The following is a 24,044-nucleotide window of genomic DNA, read 5'->3' on the forward strand; positions in this document are numbered from 1 at the left end:
ACAAGGGATACACTGACACACACACCATGCACAGACACGTACAGGGGACACCACACAGCTGTGCAGGGAACAGAGCCCCCAGGGATGCCCTGACACACACACACACACACACACACACACACACTTCCCGACCAGTCACTGAGAAGGGGTGTCTGTCTCCCCACACACTGTTTTAGGCCTCTGGGCTTCTGAGCTACTGCTCATTTTTATCCCTGAGAATAATCATCTTCGACTGAACTCTCCTCCCTGCCTCAGGGAAAGTTCATTCCTATTTATTCCTCCATGTCCTTTTCCCATATTAGGCCCCACAGCCAAATCTTTCCATTTCAGAGAACTAATCACTGTCCCTGAACTGGACAGCATCTATATTTGCCTGGTTCAAGGACCCTTTCTGCACACCTGTCTCTGAAATGCAGGAAGAGACGCTGAGTTGTTAGACTTCCTTTTCAGGAAACTGCTAAGGGGTGACTTTCTCCCTAGCTCTCCCCAGCCCTGCACCCTGGAAGCCAGTGAAGTAGCTATTAGAAAGCTAAACCTTACTGCCCCTCGGTAGGGATTGTGTTTTATTCCTCTTTACAGCCACAGTACCCAGCAAAGCACCTATCTCAAAATAGAATCCAGCAATATTCTGTTGAACAAACGAAATCCCAGCAGTAGATCCTTTCCCCCAGTTTCTCAGATTTCTATACACATCCTCCCGGGGTTCTGTGTCTGCGTGCCAGGGAGCATGAGCGGCTGCAAGATAAACGTGGTATCTTTCCATCTTCTTGGAAAGTCCATTTATTTTCTAAGTCATGTTTAAAAGATTATTTTTCTATTAAAGCAAATCTAATAAATGTCATGTTGGTGGTTCTGGTAAAGATCATGGGCTAGGAAGAGTTTTAAATTCTATACCTACTATTGATAGTGATGTGACTTCTAGTAAGTTTTAAAAAAATTCCTCCAAGCATTTTCATTCTTAGTGGTAAAATGAAGATAATAATGACCATCTCTCAGAGATTTTGGAATTCAAATAAGAGAATATATGCAATGCTAGGCAGTGGGGCTATTGAAGCTGTCACACTGGAGGTATATACAATTGCTACTGCATAGTAATATTGGTGGTAGCCACAAAAAATGTTCATATTAACAGGGGAAATTGTAAGGGTCACAGAAATTAATAGCAAAAAGAGTGAATGAGTAACTGAGTGAACGAATAAAGTGGGATGAGTTAACTGGAATGTATGACCACCAGCCTTTTAGGTCAGTAGCCCTGAGTGAGACTCACTACATCTTACCACTTGTTTTCCAGGTATAAACAAGGAAACTGAAATACAGAGACTTAACAAAGTAACTCCCCCAAACCCATCAAAGCTACTGACAATGTCAAAACAATAGCCCTATTCCCAATTCCAGATTCTGAGCTTCTGGGCTGTAGTATAATCTCTCACCTCTGAATGCAATTATTTTTCTTAGGCGGTGGTAAAAAGCTGTGCCTGTGCACTGAAGGGAATGGCTTAAGGTCACACCCTCTGTAGCCAAAGGAACTGGACTATAAATTCTTGAGATCAGAAAATGGCCCTGCGGATTCCTAGATTTCTGACTGTGGGCAAGTTATTTAATCTCTCCAAAAATGGTTCCCTACATGTGAAGTAAAGAAGATAATGTCTACCTTGCAAGTTGATGAATGAATTAGAGAGAACATACCAAAGTGCCCTGTGGCACACAGTAGCAGTCACTGAATGGTAGCTTTTATGTATTTATCTATTTTATCTATGTTATTACTAATTCCTGATATCCTTTCACATACAGTTACCAACGCAGCAGGAGGATAATTATCCTGCCTATAATACATTCCAAACATTCCAGAAACAAGGGTGCTAGAATAGGTCAGTTATCTGAGGGTTTTACAGCCTCATCCTGATGGTCCCTGCAACAGCAACACTGTCCACTGACTCTTCCAGGCGGTATTTATTCACCATCACAGGAAGGAGTGTGGAGGTGAGGGTGTAATACAACATAATTCAAAATGTTTAAAGATAATTATATTTCTTTATGAAATAATAACAAGATAAAGCAAATAACTAGAAAGCAGAGTAAACATTTGAAATAGATAATTCATAATAAGTTTATTTATTTTTTGAGAAACATGAGCATCTTTTGTTCTTTATTTTCTCTTAATAATTTTATTTTGAATGTGGTTTCCTTTTTTCCCTCTTTTCAAGGATTTCCCTCACAGTCTGGAGAGCATGAAGTCATATTTATCAACTAAGTCTTAACTTGAAAATCAAAAGACCTATGTTACATTTGCTGCAAAAAATGAGTTATTTCATAACTGTACAAATAATTTCTCTGTGCATATCTAGTTCATTCCTCGCCATCACAAAAAAGGAAACTTAGGCAGCATAATTTCATAATAAGGAAGATTTTTTTAAATCAAGAATAATATCATATACCACAATTTATTAATCCATTCGTGGATCGATGGGCACTTGGGCTTTTTCCATGACTTAGCAATTATGAACTGGGCTGCAATAAACATTCTGGTACAAATATTTTTGTTATAATGTGATTTTTGGTCTTCTGGGTATATACCTAGTAGAGGAATTGTAGCATTGTCTATTTTTAGGTCTCTAAGTTGTGGTATATGTACACCATGGAATATTAGGCAGCCTTAAAGAAAGATGGAGACTTTACCTCTTTCATGTTTACATGGATGGAGCTGGAACATATTCTTCTTAGTGAGGTATCTCAAGAATGGAAGAAAAAGTATCCAATGTACTCAGCCCTACTATGAAACTAATTTATGGCTTTCATATGAAAGCTATAACCCAATTATAACCTAAGAATATGGGGAAGGGGGAGAGCGGAGGAAGGGGGAGACGGAGGGAAGGGGGGGGAGGATGGGCAGAGGGAGAGTGATTGGTGGGACCACACTTACGGTGCATCTTATGAGGATATATGTGAAACTTACTAAATGTAGAATGTAAATGTCTTAACATAATAACTAAGAAAATGCCAGGAAGGCTATGTTAACCAGTGTGATGAAAATGTGTCAAACGGTCTATAAAACCAGTGTATGGTGCCCCATGATTGCATTAATGTACACAGCTATGATTTAATAATAAATAAATAAAAATAAAAATTGTTCAACCTCAAAAAAAAAATCATTAAAAACATACTAAATTACTCTTATTTTTATCATCTTCCCTCACCCCAGTGAAAAGTTCATTGTGCAGCAGCACTGACTGGTTGGACGAGGCTAGGACTGCAAGTTACAGGGTATCCCAAAAGTCATCTCTAAAGTCGCATTATAGGGAAAATGGAAAATCCTAGCTAAATGTATCTTTATTTACAAACTATTCATTGCAAAATTTTATAAAGAGGTGGCCAACCTGTAGAAAATATACTAGGATTTTCCACTTGCTTTATTATGATAACTTTAGGGGTGACTTTTGGGACATCCTGTAAAGGGTTTTGGCCACATCGGCCACCTTCTGTGTGAACCTACCTTTCTTCTATTTCTGAACCTACCTTTCACTGTGTCAAATAAATCAGATTCCATCTCCAAAGTCCGCTCCAGCTGTAATGCTGCATCCTCTGACTCAGACCAGGAGGGTGCGCAAGGACTAAAACCATGGCTATTCTTCAGACAGGAATAAGGTGGGCGATCACCCCCACTCTGCTATATGAACGGGGTGAGGCAGTGAAGTTATGGGAAAGCCACTATTTTGAGATAGTGTGCCAGACCCCTGTGTAAGCACACCTTTCCCCAATTATTCAGTCAAATGCTAACCCAGGTACTGCTACTAAGGGATTTTGCAGGTGTTCTTAAGGGCGCACATCAGATGATTTTAACAAAGGTAGAGATTATCTTGGTGGGCCTGACCTAATCGGCCACATGTGCCTTTTAAAATCAGAGAGTTTAGTTTTGTTTTGTTAAGGCATGCATAAAGCAAAGTTTATTGAGGAAGAAAAAGGTATGTTTATAGAAAAAGAGCAAGATACAGGTTTACAGAGCAAAATATGCCTGCCATTGACAGCAAACAGGCCACAGCAGGAAGTCAGAAGGCTTCGTTCAGTGGGGCCTGGAAGAAGCCAAGCCCTGCTGTGAATGACCTGTCGGGGCCACGTGACAAGGAACTGCTAGTGGCTTCTAGGCCCCTGGCTGACTGCTGCTGGGAAAATGTGGACCTCAGTCACAGGGCCACAAGGCAATAAATCTTACAAAAACCGTTAACCTTGGGAGCACCTTAGTTGAAAGGTGAGGCCCACCAAGATAATCTCTACCTTTGTTAAAATCATCTGATATCAACCTTGTGATAATCCAAGCCCAGAGCCCAGCCGTGCCATGCCTGGACTTCTGACCTACAAAACTACGGAGTAATAAAGGAGTATTTTTAAGCCATTAAGTTCACAGAAATCATAGAGCAACAGAAATCTAAGCATAGATTTCTAACCATACCTCCAAAATGAGGGAAAATGGCAAATTATTTAATAACCTTTCGTTTATTGAAAAATACTTCTTGAATGATCTATTTGTAATCTCCTCCTTACACAGCTCAGCTGAAATGTTATGTTCATCCATAGTATGAAATAGCACACTGGCCCCTGGTGCAGACAGACCTTCTGTGCATTAGGTACCAGAGTCACCAGGTCAGCCTTTCTCCGGCATACAGAACTGAACAACTTCTCTCACCAGGAAAACACAAGATCCCCAAAGACAAAGAACAAAATCTGCTATTCCAGAGCATTCTCTTACCTATGATTACTGGCTTTGTGAAGATTTAGAGTTTAAACTTAAAAGGCCTCATCACAGCACTCAGTGCACCAGACCCTGCTTTGCTCTATCACCTGCACACATTTTATTTCAGAATAGTTACTAACAAGTGAGCAAGTTGTTGGTTGGGAAGATGGGGTGTGCGGGACATTCCCTGGAAGTTCATTTATGGAGCGAATGGCAAGGATTCTGAATGAGCAAGAGGGGAACAGCCACAGAAGCACTGGGTGAGGATCGTTAAACCAGCTTCTGTGTCGTTTGGAATTAGGCAGTTTCCGGCCATATCTTCACTTTTGGGTCCCGGTGACACCAACAGCATGAACCGAAATAAAGAACTCCCAAACAGGAGGACGATACAGGGAGGAAGTGGAGAAAACATGAAAGAGAACATTTATTTCCTAGGCCCTTAGAAAGCTAAGGAGTAAACTGTGAAACTATTTTAATCAACCCCTTTCCTAAAAAGAAAATGCTGGCTATTTCACGAAAGGCACAACCAGAGCGCCACCATGTGGTGGAGCCTTTGTGGACTCTCGCAAACCACAAGACTGAGGGAGCGTTGCAGGGAAAAAAAAGGCCTTGTAACACCGTGACAAAAGCTAAAAAAACTTACTGCTAAGGATCATGCGTATTATCAAAAGTTTGGTGATGGGCTTGATTTTTTTTTTTATCATCATCCTTCTAGAAGCTGTGACAATGACCTTCCTCACGTTCAAAAAGTACAAAAGACTTATCATTTTTGAAGCAAAGCTATTTTATTTGTCTTGATAGTTTTTAAAAAGAAAGAAAAGGGCTAGCACTTGCATCCAGGAACAGAATAGCGTCTGCTCTGATTCCTGAAAAGTTGCATTTGTACCAATTTCTCATGGAGATCAGCTAATAACTTGCATGTTGCTGATGGTGGTGTTAGTGGGTTTCTAGATGGTTTGCTGGGTTGTGGGGCTGTTTTTTGTGAGCAGCTAGAAAAAAAATGTTTGCAATCCTTCAATTAGCATAATAAGTTCCAAGTAATCCCTACTGTTTCAACCTCCGTAGCTGGTAGCTGAGTTTCTTAGTATCTCATAGCTGCTATTTCACCGCCATCAGAGAACATTTATGCTCTGGCCTTGGAGAGAAAGCCCAGACTTGCAGGGGACCAGACTTGCCTTGTGAGTTAGGCCCTGGCTTTCCTCATAGACACTCTGCTTCTGCAGGCTTGTGATCTCATTTCTTACCTATGTCTGCATGATATTACAACTATATAGAAAATCGTGGGAAAAAAGGTTTTGAGATATTCGATCTGCTCTTTATACATCTCTGCTATAGAATGGCTTAGAAATCTCTTTACAAATAGTTGCCCTTAGGTTCAGACTATGAGCAGATAAAGCTTCCATATCACAAGTTTTAACAGGTGATTTTGAGATATTCTTTGTCCCGGAGGATTATTTCTTCAAAATGGTTTTAAAGATGAAGTGTCTTGCTATAGAATATGCTGAGCTACAGGGTGATTTTTCAGCTCTGTAGTTGACTCATTTTAATATTTCACCTAAGTGCTGTCTTCTCTTATAGCTTAAAAAAAAAGTCTATGGAAAAATCATTGGTGGAACTAATTTTTTCCGCAAATGCCCCATTATTCTAGGTGAACATGTTGTTGTTGAAGACAGAATAAAGTGAGAGGATATATCACTTGTATCTACGTAGGTTGCTTTTGTCAGATTCTTGGTATTTGCTATGTAATAAAAATATATACACAACTGAGGAGAAAGTTTCACGGTGTCTTTAATAATCTTAGCCACTGCTAAGCATCAAAAATACTAAAATAAGAATCTTTATCACTTTGTGTTTTTTTTAATAGACTTTCCATCGCTGACTTTTGAAGATAAATAAGTTGGTCTTAGAGGATAGAACTCATTTTGCAAATCCCCGTAGAGTAAAATCCGATGCTTTATGTTGGCATATAAGACCTCACCCAATACAGCCTTAATAACTGTGCACAGCTCTTTCCCAGCATACTTCACTGTGGCTACTACCCAGGTATACAGATGCTTTCTCACTTCTGAGCCTTTATCATGCTGTTCCTTGGGCCTGAAACGCCTTCATGTTACTTGTCCTTTGTGATCTAAATCAAGGATCAGCAAAATATGACCAGGTACCAAATCTGACTTGCTACTCTGCCAGTTTCTATAAATAAAGTTTTATTAGAATACAGCCTAGCACATTCATTTCTGTATTACCTATGACTGCTTTTCCCTAACTGTAGAGTTGAGTACTTATAACAGACTGGTCACAAAGCCTAAAATTTTTCCTGTCTGGCCCTTTAAAGAAAAAGTTCACCAGCCTCTGAGCTACATCAATTCCATTTTTCTGGTGAAGTAGTCACTCCACCCATATCTCCTATGCAATAAATTATTTCAGTAGTCCTAGAGCATTCTTGGTAAGCCAGTAAAAGGTAGCTAGAATTGTTAGAAAATGTGTCTATGTGCTCTTCCCAAAGCAACTATCTGTTTCTTGTACACAGGGATTATTTTATTGATTGCAATAAGACCAGTTCTGAGTGCAGGGCATTGCTCAGGCAAGGTTTGTGAAATATTGAATAAAGTATTTGACAATCAAAATAAAAGCCATACAGAAGGAAATGAGAAGTAAAGTAAAATGTTTTCCACTCTGTTTCTTTGGGTGTGTTACTTACCAAAGTTTTATAAAGATTAAGTATTTCTTCGGGGGGTGGGAAATTGTTCTCTAATTGAGATGACTCACATGAAGGGAAATCAAATAGTGCTATATTCCCACTTGATGAGATTTCCCAAGACCAAACCTTCCAGACAGCTCAATATAAAAGGGTAGCCATAAAATATTGTGGCTGATTTTTTTTTTTTTTTATTGTTTGGATTCATTGAGGGTACAAAGAATTAGGTTACACTGATTTGTTAGGTAAGGTCCCTCTCATAGTTATATGTCCCTCCCCCAAGAGATGGGACCCTCCCCTTGGGACTGTGATCTCCAAGCTCCTCTCTCCTCCCCTCTCCTCAATCCCTCAGTCCCCTACCCCACTCCTTGTATTAGCTCCTCTCCTGCCTTCACATTAGAATTGAGAACATTGGATTCTTGCTTCTCCATTCTTGTGCTGCTTTACTGAGAAGAATGTGCTCCACCTCCATCCAGGTTAATACAAAAGACGTAAAGTCTCCATCTTTTTAAATGGCTGAATAGTATTCCATGATATACATATATCACAGCTTGTTAATCCATTCCTGGGTTGGCAGACATTTAGGCTGTTTCCACATTTTGGCAATTGAAATTGAGCTGCCGTGAACAGTCTAGTGCAAATGTCCTTATAATAAAAGTATTTTTTTTCCTTCTGGATAGATACCTAATAATGGTATTGCAGGATCAAATGGGAGGTCTAATTTGAGTTCTTTGAGGATTCTCCATACTTCCTTCTAAAAAGATTGTATTAGTTTGGAGTCCCACCAGCAGTGTAAAAGTATTCTCTTTTCTCCACAGCCATGCCACGATCTGCAGCTTTGTGATGTGGGCTTTTCTCACTGGGTTAGGTGATATCTCAGGGTGGTTTTGATTTGCAGTTCTCTGATGATCAGGGATGATGAGCATTTTTTCAAATGTTAGCCATTGATTTGTTTTTGTCAGAGAAGGTTCTGTTCATATCTCTTGCCCAGAAGAAGGTGGTATTGTTTACTCTTTTTTTGTTTTTGTTGATTAATCTGAGTTCTCTGTAGAACCTTCATCAGATTCATACTCTGCAAGTATCTTTTCCCATTCTGAAGGTTGTCTTTTTGCTTTACTTGTTGTGTCCTTAGCTGTGCAGAAGCTTTTCAGCTTCTTCCCTGGTGCTTTTTCATTGCCTTTCCTTCTTCCAACACTCAGAAAAGCCCTATGGGGCAACCATAGCTGAGAAGTGTCTGTCAGGAGCCCCTCCCCAAATTTGTAGCTTTAGCCAGGGGTCCTCAAACTACGGTCCGCGGGCCACATGAGGCGGTGTGATTGTATTTGTTCCTGTTTTGTTTTTTTACTTCAAAATAAGATATGTGCAGTGTGCATAAAAATTTGTTCATCGATTTTTTTTTTTTTTAAACTATAGTCCGGCCCTCCAATGGTCTGAGGGACAGTGAACTGGCCTGTTTAAAATGTTTGAGTGTCTGCTTAGACACTGGTAGACCTATAACTTCTCCAATAATCCACAGAAGGATTAATGATCAGGCCTCCCTCAAAATGCCTCAGAGACACAAACCATTGCCCCCCTTTATGTTTTGTGGTACAGATAAAAGTTATATTCAACTGCAAATAAAGTACAAAGAACACTGAAATTAAAACTCAAAGACCTGTGCTTACTAGTTAGTTACTTTCTATACTGAGAAGGAGCTTCATACAAATAGGTCGCTACGAAAGTTTTGAGACAGACTGTGTTATGGTCCATTATTTCACTTCCAAAAAACACGGTCAACAGTGTCCTTTCTGATTTGTCCGTGCAAGTTTCAACTTGCTCAGCTTACTGGTTTTGCTAACAGAGCTTCATTTGTTTTCATCCCTGTGGATTTTATGTTTTTTGGCTTTTGTGTATCTCAAAACTTTTGTAATAACCCATGTACATTCACAATAATGTTTATTTTCCTGGTAGCCAAAATCATAGTCTCTTACTGATACTCACTGCCTTGAAGACTAAGGGAGGAATAAAAATGACTAAGTGGCCAAAGATGTAAGGAAAGCACTCAAGGCTTGGTATGTGCAAGTCTTTTAAGCACCATGGGCCATTTTAGACCCAAACTGACTTGTAAAAATCTAGCTAAGCATGGTGGCAGATGCCTGTGGGGTTAGAAGAAAGGCCTGCTTTAGAAACTGGAAACCTTTTACACCACCCAATTCCCATCCTTCTTCGAGTAAGAACTAGACTCCAGTCCTATTTGGGAGGTTATTCATCTCTGAAAAATAAGCAGGAGGAAAGGAACTTGAGAGGGCATGTGGAGACACATTTCCAAGTCGGTGTAATTACCAGACTCCCTTGGGATCAATCAAAGACTACAGAAATAGAGGGAACAAATCTCTGGGCTCTCCCCCCCCCCCCGAGAACGTTATTCATAAACCCAGGGTGTGGTTCAGAATTTTGAATATTTAAGGACTTCCCAGGTGATTGTGAGATCAGACAGGTTTAGAAACCATTGACCTATTCATTTTCCTGCACCAGGAAAGTTCACCTCTAAATCACGCTCAATGACAAAAAAACTCCTTTTTACAGATGCAGTTCTCTATTTTTATGTAAACTATATGTATATTTAAAAGTCCATTTATAAATAATCTATGCATCTAGATTTTATTTAAATAGTTACATTTAGGCAGGGTGCAGTGGCTCACTCCTCATAATCCTAGCACTCTGGGAGGCTGAGGCAGATGAATTGCTTGAATTCAGAAGTTCAAGACCAGCCTGAGCAAGAGTGAGATCCCATCATCTCTACTAAAAATAGAAAAAAACACCTGGGCATGGTGGCATATACCTGTAATCCCAGCACTTGGGAGGCTGAAGCAAGAGGATCACTTGAACCAAGGAGTTTGAGGTTACTGTGAGTTATGATACCATGGCACTCTATGGAGGGTGACAGGGTGAGAGGTCCATCTCAGAAAAAATACACGAATAAATAAGTAGTTACATTTAGATAAAGATTGCACATCACAGAGTAATTCATTAGTAAAATTACACACATACTCTAGCTTTTGGTGTTACTGTATTGCATTTTGAAAAGCATAAATAAAATATAGTGAAATACAACAGTAAAAATCCATTGTCCCCAAACAGAATATGCTGACTTATTTTTATACTTGCCTCAGGTCTTTTCTGTTATTGTCAGCTTGTTTTAGAAAATATAACTTTGGAAGAACAGTTAAACTCCCTCTATCCCCTCACTAGTCTATTGTACACCCCTCTCTCCTTCTTTTCACTGAGACGTACACAGTCACAGATGTGCTCTTGGGATTACGACATCCAACAGGTTGGAAAGACACTAGGACCTGGCAGATGGATGACATCAGTAATGTTGTATATTTTGTTGTGATTCAATACTCACATTTTCTTTTTTTTTTTTTTTTATTGTTGGGGATTCGTTGAGGGTACAATAAGCCAGGTTACACTGATTGCATTTGTTAGGTAAAGTCCCTCTTGCAATCATGTCTTGCCCCCCAGAAGGTTTTCAACTTAGCAGAAATATTAAAAATATTTCCATTGAGCCATAATTATAAGAATGAGCAGTGGAAAGGAAGAGGATGAGCAAAAGAAGGAATTCAAAAATAAGGAGAAAGATAAAAGAAGAGGAAGAATAAAAAATAGTCCCTGCACTATTCTAAACATGTCACATCTTAACTAATGTCATCCTCAGAAAACCCGTAAGAACAATTCTGAGCTAACAGATGATAAAAATAAGAGGATCCAAGTAACTATTTCACAGTCCCACAACTAGGAGGTAACAGAGCTAGAATTTGAACCCAGGCAATACAGCTTCAGAAATCAAGTTCATAACCACTTCCCTAGACAGCCAGAAGAAATTTCAATACTGATAATAGGCTTCATCAATTTCTCACGGTCATTTCTATTTTTGCTCTCTACCCCTGCAGTCCCCAGGCTGAAGACTGATACCAATCCATGGCCTGTTAGGGACCAGGCCTCACAGCAGGAGGTGAGTGATGGCCTGTATTTACTTCTGCTCCCCATCACTCACATCACCGCCTGAGCTTCCCCACCTGTCACATCAGCAGTGGCATTAGATTCCCTCATAGGAGCATAAATCTGACTGTAAGCTGCACACGCAATGGATGTAGGGGTGCACTCCTTAGAGAATCTAATGCCTGATGATCTGAGGTGGAGCTGAGGCAGAGATGCAAGCACTTGGAGTGGCTGCAAGTACAGATTGTTATAAGCAGAGAGGTTTGACCCCGTAGAGAACACAGTCAATAAATTGCCTGCAGACTCCTATCAAAACCGTCTCAGTGAGTGGCTAGTGATAATCACACCGTATCTGGTGGCAGACTTTATAGTAGCAACACACTTTTGGGTGTCACTGTCTCTCATCACCACCAGATGGGACCATCTAGTTGCAGGAAAACAAGCTCAAGACTCCCACTGATTCTGCATTATGGTGAATTGTATAATTATTTCCTTATGTATTACAATGTAATAATAGTAGAAGTAAAGTGCACAATAAATGCCATGCTCTTCAATCATCCTGAAACTGTTCCCCACAACACCTGGTCTGTAGAAAAATTGTCTTTCATGGTATCAGTTGCTGGTGACAAAGAGGTTGGGGAACACTGCTCTACCAGACATGTCACTAGGTTTCTTTCTTTTTTTTTTTTTCTTTGGTGTTCTTGCAGTTTTTGGCCGGGACTGAGTTTGAAGCCACCACCTCCAGCATATGGGGCTGGCCCCCCACTCCTTGAGCCACAGGTTTCTTAATCAGTTAATCTAACTCTTATACTAACTCATGAAGGGTTGTATTTTATCCCATTTACAAATGAAGAAACTAGGAGTTGTTACAAGTTTGTAGAGCCAGGTTTTACTCCAGACTCATCTGGCTCTGAAATTCCTTACTCTTCCACACCATACTATAGTTTCCTTTGTGATAGAGGACTTCCTTCTCTATCAAACTGATGACTATATCAAACCTCTTATGTCATGTTTCCCTCAGAAAAAACCTACTTGCTAACTTCTTCATTGTGGACATTGTCTTATGTTGGCATCTTTGAATGTTCTTCTTATACTTCGCCTCATTTAATTATGGATCAGAATTGGACATGTAGAGGTTTGACAGTTTTGAGTACATGCTGAGAAAGTTTCCAAGTGTTTCCTATGTTCTGAATTCTCATTTAGCATGGCAATGCCTTACTTACATTTTCAAAAATACAATCATTGGACTGCCTTATGTTGAGTATGATTTCTGAGGTGACCAATGGGCTTCTTCCTTTGGTGTTCTTATTTCAGACTTCCTAAATGTTCTATTTGTAAAATTTGATTTATAAGTACCCTAAAAATGTTCACTACTCATCAATTTCATACAGCTGTTACAGCCTCCTAATTTTGGGGGGTTCTAGAGCAAGATTCTACCCCTCTTCTTAGGGATGTTGTTTACCCTTCAGGTGATGGATTTATGTACTAAACTGTCAATTATTCTTTTCTATCTATAATTACTCCCTTGATGGTATCCAGCCTCGTGGATGTAAATAAAATACATGCTGAAAACTTCTAAATTTTTACCTCCAGTCAAACCCCCTTCCTTAAACCCAATTGTCATATACCCAATTGCCTAGTCAAGTATCCACTTGGATGTCTAATCCATCCGAAACTCAAATGTTTAAAATCAAGCTCTTCACCTTCCCGAGAAAACTTATTCCTCTTCAGCCCTTTTCTTTCAGTCCCAGACAATTCTATTCCTCCAGTTGTAAGCCAAAACCCTGGGAAATATCTTTGATTCCCTTCCATATCTCACGCCCCACATCTGACACATCTCTCAACTCCACATTCAAAATCTATAATCTGATCAATACTTACCATCTAATCTGCTTCCACTTGATCTAATATACCCAGATATCTCCTCTGGACTACTGCTGTAGCCTCCTAACACATCTCAAAGCTCTGCTCTTCCTTCCCCTACAGGCTACCCTCAAGCCTGGTGAATCTCAAGATCTGATGGTGTTTCTCCTCTGCTTAGTGCTGTCCCCTCATCCCACTCTTACACAGAGCACCTGATTGTCCTACAAAGTCTCTTAAGATCGGATTACCCTCTACCCATTATGCCCACCCAAAGACCATCCAGCCACATCTCTGCTTCTTGTCCTAATATATCTTCATTTTTCATATTACTATAGACACATTGGCTTCTTTCCTGTTGTTCACACATGCCGGAAGTTCTCTCAACTCAGGACCTTTGCACCTGTTAGCCTTGTGCCAAAGAGTGTTTCTCCTCCATGAAATGAACTGGATATTTGTGTTCCCCTCAAAATTCCTGTGTTGAAATCATAATCCACAACACAGTGTATTATAAGGTGAAGGCTTGCATAAGTAATGAGGAGAGAAACCATCGATGCGTATTTTCTAAGCAAAGGGTCTTCTGTTACAAAGCATAACCCTGTTAAATATTAATTTGTAAATTTTAGTCTTAGTTGGAAAAAATTACTGTCAGCACATTTTACTGAAAAAGCTGAAACTTCAAAGGGACCCAAGAAGCCCTGACATTCTGTCCATCAATGAAGCAACACTAGCTTATGATGAAATTTAAACCACTTGTTTGAATTTAGGGAACTGGTTTTATTCAAAGTATGGTTCAGAATCTTGATAAAAAATCCCTAATAAACATGAGCGCAGCATAAAAACACTTACCACCACTGGTCTAAAGATTGTCCTAGAACAATCCATAGGGCCTGATCAAAAACACTCTCTCTAATTTGCTGCCATTGTGGGACCCAGGTCAAAACTGAAAAGATGGAGTCATAGGAACACTTCAGCCCTTATCGGCCTTACTTAGAATAGAATTGCTGTTGGGCACAGGAATTAAATGTGATTGTGTGTAAATAAATATGCACACACACATATACATACATACACAGTATGTGTATTCTATCTGTGAAGATAAAAGGTCTAGACATATTGGGTGGTGCCTGTGGCTCAAAGGAGTAGGGTGCTGGCTCTATAAACCAGAGGTGGCAGATTCAAACCCAGCCCTGGCCAAAAACTGCAAAAATAAGTAAATAAATAAATAAATAAAATAAAGGTCTAGACATATTTTTATGATTATGCAGGGCATAAGAATTTTATGGCAAGTCAGTTTGGGTTTAAGACTACCCATACTACTTAAAAATCAGATATTTCCATTTTTTAGGATACTTATAAATCAAATTTTACAAACAGAATATGTAGAAAGTCTGAAATAAGAACACCAAAGGAAGAAGCCCATTGATTGGTCCCTTGAGAAATCATGCTAAACACGAGTCAGTCCAGTGATTCTATCCTGAAAAAGGTAATTATGGATTGCCATCTTAAATGAAAATTCAGAATGAAGGAAACACTTAGAAACTGGCAAAACCTCTACATGCCCAATTCTGATTCCATAATTAAATAAGGCAGAGTATTAGAAGAATAGTCAAAGATGTCAATATAAGACAATGTAGACAATGAAGAAGTTAGCAAACATATATTATTTATCTGAGAGAGACATGATCAATATTTATCACTCTGACTGCTGCCACTGGATCTTCTGCTCCAAAACCTCTCCTCTGGATTGCTGCAATAGACCCTTAACTGATCTTGCTATTCTGCCCTGCCTTCCCCTACAGGCTACTATCAACACGACAGCAGAGGTTTGATATAGTCAGCAATTTGGTAGAAAAGGAAGTCCTCTATCACAAATGAAACTATATAATAGTGTAGAAGAGTAAGGAATTTCAGAGCCAGATGAGTCTGCAGTAAAACCCTGGCTCTACAAACTTGTAACAACCCCTAGTTTCAAATGCTACGTTATATTTTGCAACCAAACATGTACTATGTATGCCTGAGTGCGTTTTTATCCCTTTGATAACACATCTTTTTGTGCCCATAACCCTTTTGATTAAAGTTGACTACAATAAAAATTATCTAAAGCAAAAAAAAAAAAAAAAAAAAACAACCCCTAGTTTCTTTATTTGTAAATGGGATAAAATACAACCCTTTCTGAGTTAGTATAAGAATTAGATTGACTAAGAAAATGTAAGTAAAACGCCTAGCAAGATGTCAGGTACAGCAGCATCCCCCAACCTTTTGGTCACCAGGGACTTGTTTCATGGAAAACAATTTTTAGAAAAGCTAAGTTGTACGCATGCAGCTATGTATCCGGTATATCGGGCATATAGAATGACAGACTTAATTAGCTGCTGCCAAAGGAAAGTGTGTGGAGCATCTAAGGCTCTGGATTGAAGGTGTTAGGTGTCAGGGAGCTGCTGGCTTTGTTTATCTCCCAGTCTGGGGTATGTTTGTGGCTCTGGAAATACAGATAGCTTGCATCATCTCCCACTGGGAGTTCCATTCACCATCCTGATCACCCTAAAACCCAAGTGCTGTTGCTTTTGAAACTTGCTTAGAGCTTTGTAAGAAGAAACAAGGAACATTCTGGTGAAGGGGCTGGACTTTGTGTCCGAGTGGAGTGGGAAAAGAAACAGCATAAGCAGATGGAGAACCCACCCTCAGTATGGCTGTGGCTAAATAAGCTACTTACATTTCACAGGGGCAGCAAAATTCTACCAACCTCTGGGATTGAGAGTAAGAATTTGGGAGAGATAAAGAAAGAAAGAAAGAATCACAGCATGAAGGAAATAAAAGTCAGTTAATGATTTCTGACCTTTCTTCCCAAGCATTTCCTCATGGCAGTTGCTGACTTCTCCACAGCTGCCCACACCGTGTCCACTGTGGGAGTCACGGAGACCTCCCAGCTGTGTACAGGTCATTACCACATATGAGCAACTCAAAGTTCCATCCCACATCCAGAGACCAGTTAATTCTACGTCTCTCAGCCCCCACACAGCCTCCCTTGCCAGTTTCTCAGGTCATCTGCCTCTCTCTTCTCTCCTGCACTACTGCTCTGCTCTTTCTTTCAACTAAAGACAGAAGCAACTTCTCACCTAACCTTTCTGTGGAGTTACTCTAAACTGGTACAGCTGACAAGGCCTCATCTAAGAGATTAGACACAGTGGGTTTTAGGAACCCCTTATATATGGGTGATTTTAAATGCTCTGCCGACGATTTAAGTGAAAATCATTACCCTCCTCACCTGTTAGTCCTGTCTTAAACTTGGCTTCCCCTGCCAAATACTACTTTCTTCCATGCTCTTTCAAGTTAAGACTCTTTCTCAGAAATCCTAAATGCTTCAGGACATGGGGGTATCACTCGCTTTCTGGCTACTAAATGCACCATGAAGTTCCTGAAATAACCTGTCTTTCCTTCGAGACCCAAGCCGCCTGACCCCCAGCCCTTCCCTTTGCTCAGCGCTCTTCCTCGTCCTCCTCCTGCGTCTTCTGCCAGCAGTGTGGGCACTTCTATGAATGTGGCTGCCACCCTGACTTCCTGGTTCTTTGACCTTCACAATTAATTCCAATTGTCCTCCTCTGTTCTTTTCTTCAGCATCACCACAGCTGGAACTTTGTCACTATCCTCAACTGCCCCAACTCAGGCAGCACATGTACCAACGTTCAGCCTGCCGAGCGGGGTCTGCGCTTCCCACTCTCACCGCGGATACCCCAGTCTACACCTAGCGTTGGAGCCGGTCTCTGCACTGCTCCAATTTCTTCTGTCTCTGACCTTGTTCATGGCTTCACTTCACTCAACCTACGAGGCGCATTTCTTCATCAGCAATTTCAATCCCTTTCTGCTGTTTGAATGCGCTCATCCTGCAAAGCCCAACTAGAAATCAAGGCAGTTGCTCTGACTACTCTGCTTCCAGCTCTTGTGATATACACATTTATACCATTTGATCTTGGTTTTGTGGTTACAAAGAGAATAAATTTATTTCTGACACTTCCCAATTGAATGTTCCATTAGCCACAGAAGTAAATATAAATGCGATTGCTGTATCAGTCTTAAAGGGTAGTTGCAGTTATTATTCCCATTTTACAGATAAGGAAAACAAAACTTAGGAAGGCAAATAACTGATCCACATTCACATCGATGGTGAATGGCGAACCCTACATTTAAACCACTTTCCAGGCTGTATTTCCAAGGGGATATATCTGAGTTTATTAGAGAAAATGTGATTTATTTATTTATTTATTTATTTTTGAGACAGAGTCTCACTATGTTGCCCTCAGTAGAGTGCTATGGCATCACAGCTCACAGCAACCTCAAACTCTTAGGCTTAAGTGATTCTCTTGCTTCAGCCTCCCAAATAACTGGGACTATAGGTGCCTGTCACAACACCTGGCTATTTTTTGGTTGCAGTTGTCATTGTTGTTTAGCAGGCCAGGGCTGGGTTCAAACCCACTAGCTTTGGTGCATGTGGCTAGTGCCCTACTCAGTGGACTATGGGCACCAAGCCCAAAATGTGGTTTATTAAAATAGAAGAAATAGTAGAAAATAATATTGTTTCCAACTGCAGCAGTAATTAGAGTGGAAAAGAACCAGATTTTTTTCCTTGAGGACTGATACTAAAGATCAGGTTTAATATAAATAAATAAATAAATAAATAAACCACATTCATTTGACTTTTGCGACTGAGTTCTTGAGCTGCTATGCTAGTGTGCCTCGCTATAGGCTACCAAAACTATTTTCAAAGAGGTCTAAGTTTTCCCTCTCTGTTGAAGCAGTTGCATAAACAATAGGATTTGGTTAGGTGTTCTACTGCAAAATTACTCATTAAATAAACTAATCAATACTTTCTGTTTAAATCAAATATACAAGGTTAGTAAAGTTTATAGATAATCTCTTCTAGTCTTTTCTCTTTTCCTATTGTAGTGATCTCTAGGGATAGAACTTCCCCCATCTACTTGAAAATTACTTACTCAAACACTTCCTTTCTGTAGAACTTGGTGGCAGTGTTGCAGATTTTTTAAGAACTAGTCTTTAATGTCAAAATCATAGGTAGCAGGTTCAGGTACACCCAAGGAACTAAGGATGGGTTACATGTGTTTGAAACTAGTTCAGTGACCATTACATTGGTTTCTCCCAAAATAAAAGGATTGTAGCTCTAAAACTAACTATGTGTTGAAATGGACAATCCTCTCCCGGCCTTTTCGGACTCCATCCATTTATCTGCAAGATTTACCATCACCAAGCCCTATTCATGCTTGCAGTCACTCTATAGTCGCACCTTCTGAATTTGCAGAACTACCAGCAATCATTCATGCTGTAAGAATCTGGTAAACATCATAATAAGCTATCAAAGAAAAGCTTCCCCCCCCCCGCCCCTGCACTAGGTGTTAATATGAACAGCTATCAAAATCATGGGCTTGGGTGAAAGAAACCTGGATTCTATATCCGTCCCATCACATATGTAACTTAGAGCTCTCTTAGCTCTCTAAACTTCAGTAATCTCTCTCTATTCCCATCTTCATAATGGGAATAGAAATATTTAACCTATGAAACCACACCAGAGTTTTTCCTTGAAATTTCTTTAAGATATATAATTAGGTGTGAATAACAGACTACCAGTCATAACGTAAGAATAAAGTCAATAAAAATGCTATTGACATTTTCAGCCACAAAAAAATGAAGTTTATTTCCTTACAATCTCATTACTATCTAATCCAAGTTGATATAAATTGTAAATTTTCTAAAAACTGAATTGGATTCAAATTTTCCAACTCATCCTCATCATATCCATTAGTTCTTCCCACTTTTTCACAACATTTTAAAATATTTTCTGAAATAATGAAAGGTAGATGTTATAACACCTTTGGAGGTTAAATAATTGGTAAGAAAAATGTGGGACATAAAAATAAAACCTCAGACCTTCAAATAAAATGTTCTTGATAGCTGCACAAGTTCAACTGTGTAGATTTAGTCCATATATTTTACATATTATCAGTGCTAGCAACATATGGGTAGTGATGATTTCTGCCCACACTTGGTGAGCAGCCTCCTCATAATTCCCCCAAGTTAATCATGACAAAAGCAGTCTTTTCTTTTCCCTTTAAAGGCCTGAAGCAATTTGTTCAGCAACCACACTACTGAAGTAGAGATAAAGAAAAGGAACATTGAGGGAAACAAAAAGAATCAAAAATGTGGAAGAATGTGTATGGAATTAAAACAACCACAGTAACGAGTAATTGCTTATGGATCATTTTACTTTATTACTCTGGAAATACATTTCTAGTTATAAGAGAGAATTAAGGAATTGAGATTTTAGGGGAACAAATCCTGACTCATGCCTCTGTGCTGAGTAACTTCTGACTCCGAATTCCTTTCAGTATTTGTACAATAATTACAAAACAAATTAATGTAAGTCTCACACCCAGCAAATTGTACACTTAACATGTATGAAACTAAACAAAATTAGAAAAAAAAAATCAAAACATGCAGGCATCATATTCACAAGACCAAGCTGCACTCAAAAGGAATTAAAATGTCAGGAATCAGGAATTTCTGTATTTCGGACATAATCCTCCTTGCCTTCATCATACAGTAGCAACCATTTTCCTGTTGATAGTTGGGAAAATATACCCTGCCAGTACAGTAGTGCCCACATTTGTCTGTAAATTTAATTTCATGAGTTGTGCAGTGTAGTCAGGTGGCAGTCACAGCTTGCAATTCAATGGAATTGCATCCCCTAGTAGAAGTATGGAATTATAAACTTTGAAAAATAGAGCTTAACATTACAGGAATAGGAAGGAAAATTTTGCTAGTGGATTTCTAGGATTAACAATAAAAAGAGTTACTCTAATCTCTATCCTATGATGTAGAGACCTATGAATTTTGGCTAGAAAGAGCACCAAATGCTGGGTTCTAATTTACCCCATAGAGACATTGCTACAGCTCTACAAAGTAGTGTATTCTAGCTGATACCATAACTAATTTTCAAAATTTTCTATCCATTCCACCATCTTATCAAGTCATTTGATTCAGAGCCATTGTGCCACATGGTAACATCAGTGAACTCTCCAAGCCTGGGCCCCTTGTTACATTCATTTGGTGTGAAGTGATTCCCTTGGTTATAGGCAACGCAGTATGCATGCTGTGATGATGGATAAGGCAGTCTGCAAATCCATAGATAGTAGTTTTGGAGGAGGCATTAACAGCAGGGAAAGCAATTACAAAGGCGGTTGGGGTGCTTGGCCATGGCTTAGCGAGGTTGGCCTCAGTGAGAGAAAGTTCATGTTGTCAAGCCCATGTATAGACTCCTTCCACAGTGGACAGCAACAGGAGTGGCCAAGAATGGAGAATCACTGCCTTCTACGTAATGAGTCATCATATGTACCCAATCATCAAAATCCCCTTCTGCTGAGATCATTCTTTGCTGAGCATTCACATGGAACACAATTGTCTTCACATCATGTGCCCATCCAGAGAAGTCTATTCACCTAAAGCACACAACACCTCCTCTCCACCTACACCACACACCTCATCAAAAGAACACCTGTGTTGTAAGACAAACTTACAGCTGAAAAGCATAGCAAGTCTCAGACTCTATTTCAAAAGGAATCTCTGGGAAAACACAAAGACAATAGGATTGAATGGCAGATCTATTTTTAGATCTCTAAGTGTTCTACATATCTCTTTCCAAAAGGAATGTATTAATTTGCATTCCCACCAGCAGTGCAAAAGTGTTTCCTTTTCTCCACATCTGCTCCAACATCTCTGGTCTTGTGATTTTCTGATACAGGCTAGTCTCACTAGAGTTAGATGATATCTCAAAGTAGTTTGGAAAGAGATATGGAGAACACTTAGAGATCTAAAAATAGATCTTCCATTCAATCCTGTAATCCCTCTACTTGGCATATACTCAGAAGACCAAAAATCACATCATAACAAAGATATTTGTACCTGTAATGTTTATTGCAGCCCGATTGCAGCTGTAATGTTTATTGCAGCCCTATTCATAATTGCTAAGTCATGGAAAAAGCCCAAGTACCCATTGATCCACAAATGGATTAATAAATTGTGGTATATGTACACCATGGAATATTATGCAGCCTTAAAGAAAGATGGAGACTTTACCTCTTTCATGTTTACATGGATCGAGCTGGAACATATTCTTCTTAGTAAAGTATCTCAAGAATGGAAGAAAAAGTACCCAATGTACTCAGCCCTACTATGAAACTAATTTAGGGTTTTCACATGAAAGTTATAACCCAGTTACAACCTAAGAATAGGGGGAAGGGGGAGAGGGAGGGGAGGGAGAGAGGAGGTGGGTAGAGGGAAGGGGATTAGTAGGATTACACCAGTGGTGCATCTTACAAGGGTATATGTGAAACTTGGTAAATGTGGAATATAAGTGTCTTGGCACAGTAACTGAGAGAATACCAGGAAGGCTATGTTAACCAGTGTGATGAAAGTGTGTCAAACGGTCTGTGAAGCTAGTGAATGATGCCCCATGATCATATCAATGTACACAGCTGTGATTTAATAATAAAAAAAAAAACACAAAGACAACAAGAAAGACAAGAACAAGAACACAGAGGAAATTTGAGCTCCTGAGACCTACAGCTAGAGCAAGTAGTAAACTCAGAGTACCTTCTAGCCAGGTAAACATAAAACCTCATGTCTATTTACCTCCCGTTCATTTTCCCAATGTATCATGTCTAACTTTCAATAAAAACTACAAGGAGTGCTAAAAAACAAAATTTACAGTCTGAATAGACAGAGCAACATCAGAACCAGGCTTGGATATGGCAGATATTTTAGAATCATCAGACTGTGAGTTGAAGATAAGTGTGATGGATATGTTACTGGCATATTAATGGGAAAAACAAACAACATGGAAGAATAGATCAGTAAAGTAAGGAGAGACATGGTCAGTCTAAGAATTAAAAGGAAATGTCAGAGATCACAAATACTGTAACAGAAATGAAGAATTCTTCAGATGCTGTCATCAGTAAATAGGACATGGTTGAAGAAAGAATCATTGACATTGAAGATATTTCAATAGAAACCTTCAAAACTGAAGGGCAAGGAAAAAATAATGAGGGAAAAAAATGAACATGATAGTCTACAACTATGTGACAATTGTAGAAGACTACATATTATGCCTGATGGGAGTATGGGAAGGAGAAGAAACAGAAAATAAAATTGAAGAAATAATGGGTGAGAAATTTTCAAAATTAATGACAGATACCAAACCATAGATTCAGAATGCTCAGAAAATCTACACCTAGACATATAAATACTCAAACTACAGAAAATTAAATATACAGTAAAAATCTTGAAAGAAGCCAGAGGACCTTACTTTTGGATGAACACAAATAGTAATTACATCAGAATTCTCTTTAGAAACCATACAAAGAGGAGGAGTCTTGAGTGAAATACCAGGTATTATGTAGAAAAATGCCAACCTAAAATTCTGTATCTAGGAAAATCATCCTTCCAAGGTGAAGAAGAAATAAAAACTTTCTCAAAAAAAAAAAAAAATGGAGGAAATCTGTAACTAATAAATGTGCTTTGAAATAACTCTTAAAATCTTCAGGAAGAATAAAATCAGCATAAATCAGAAACTTAAATTTATATAAAGAAAAAAGGAATAATGGAGGTACAATACAATCTTTTACCTTTCTTATCCTTAATTGTTCTGGTAGCAGTTTTTCATAATAATTAATAAAAGCACAATATGTTTAGTGACTATAGCTATGGAGAAGAAGAATGAATGAAATGTTATTAGGGACAGAGGGAGAAATTGAGAATACACTGTTATAAAATGTCCATAATGTATGTCCAACTGTTATATAAAAGTGGGCAGTGCCTGTGGCTCAACGAGTAGGGCGCCGGCCCCATATGCTGGAGGTGCTGGGTTCAAACCCAGCCCCCGCCAAAAACTGCAACCAAAAAAAAAAGTGACTTAGATTAGTTGAAGTGTGTATTAAAAACTCTAGGACAGCAACTTAAATTTTATATAATTTTTATATTAAAATGTTTAAATGTATACTTTTAAATACAACGGCTAGGCGAAGAGAGGAGAGAAAATAGAATGATAAAATTCTCAATTAAAGCAAGAAAAGGCATAAAAATAGTACAAGAAAATGAACCTAAATACGTGGAGAATTTCTTGAATAATTTTGTTCTCTAAACCCAGTTTGGCTGCCTTGTGAAATGATTCTCTGCAGTAAACGGACTTCTCATTTATTTAATCATTCAAACTTCCATTCACATCTGCATGATCACAGAAAACATGGGGTATGTAGGCTAGTAACACATAAGAAAATTGCAGTAAGATGGTAACAAAACCCCGTATTCATCTTAACATGTTTCCAATGGAAAATATTTTGTTTTGAGTGTTTATTTGTTTATTGTTCAGTTTATTTTCATTTAATTAAAAGTTTTTGTTGTATTAAACCATGTATGTTGCAGCTTAACAATAAAAAAACTATAAAAAAGAAAAAATATATTAAAAAATGGCAGCAAACAGCCAATAGTTACTAAAATGTGGATGGTAGATATTATTGCTATTATATCAATAAGAACTTCAAATGTAAATAGTCTAAATGCACCAATTAAAAGATAATTTTTGTCAATGGACAAAAAGCAAATCTCAACTATATATTGTCTTTATAAACATATTTTAAATATAAAAACACAGATTTAAAGTAAAGGTATAGTGAAAGACACACCATACTGATCTACTGAAACTTAGAGAAGCTGTTT

The sequence above is a fragment of the Nycticebus coucang genome, chromosome 19 (assembly GCF_027406575.1).
Source record: "Nycticebus coucang isolate mNycCou1 chromosome 19, mNycCou1.pri, whole genome shotgun sequence".
Taxonomy (NCBI): domain Eukaryota; kingdom Metazoa; phylum Chordata; class Mammalia; order Primates; family Lorisidae; genus Nycticebus; species Nycticebus coucang.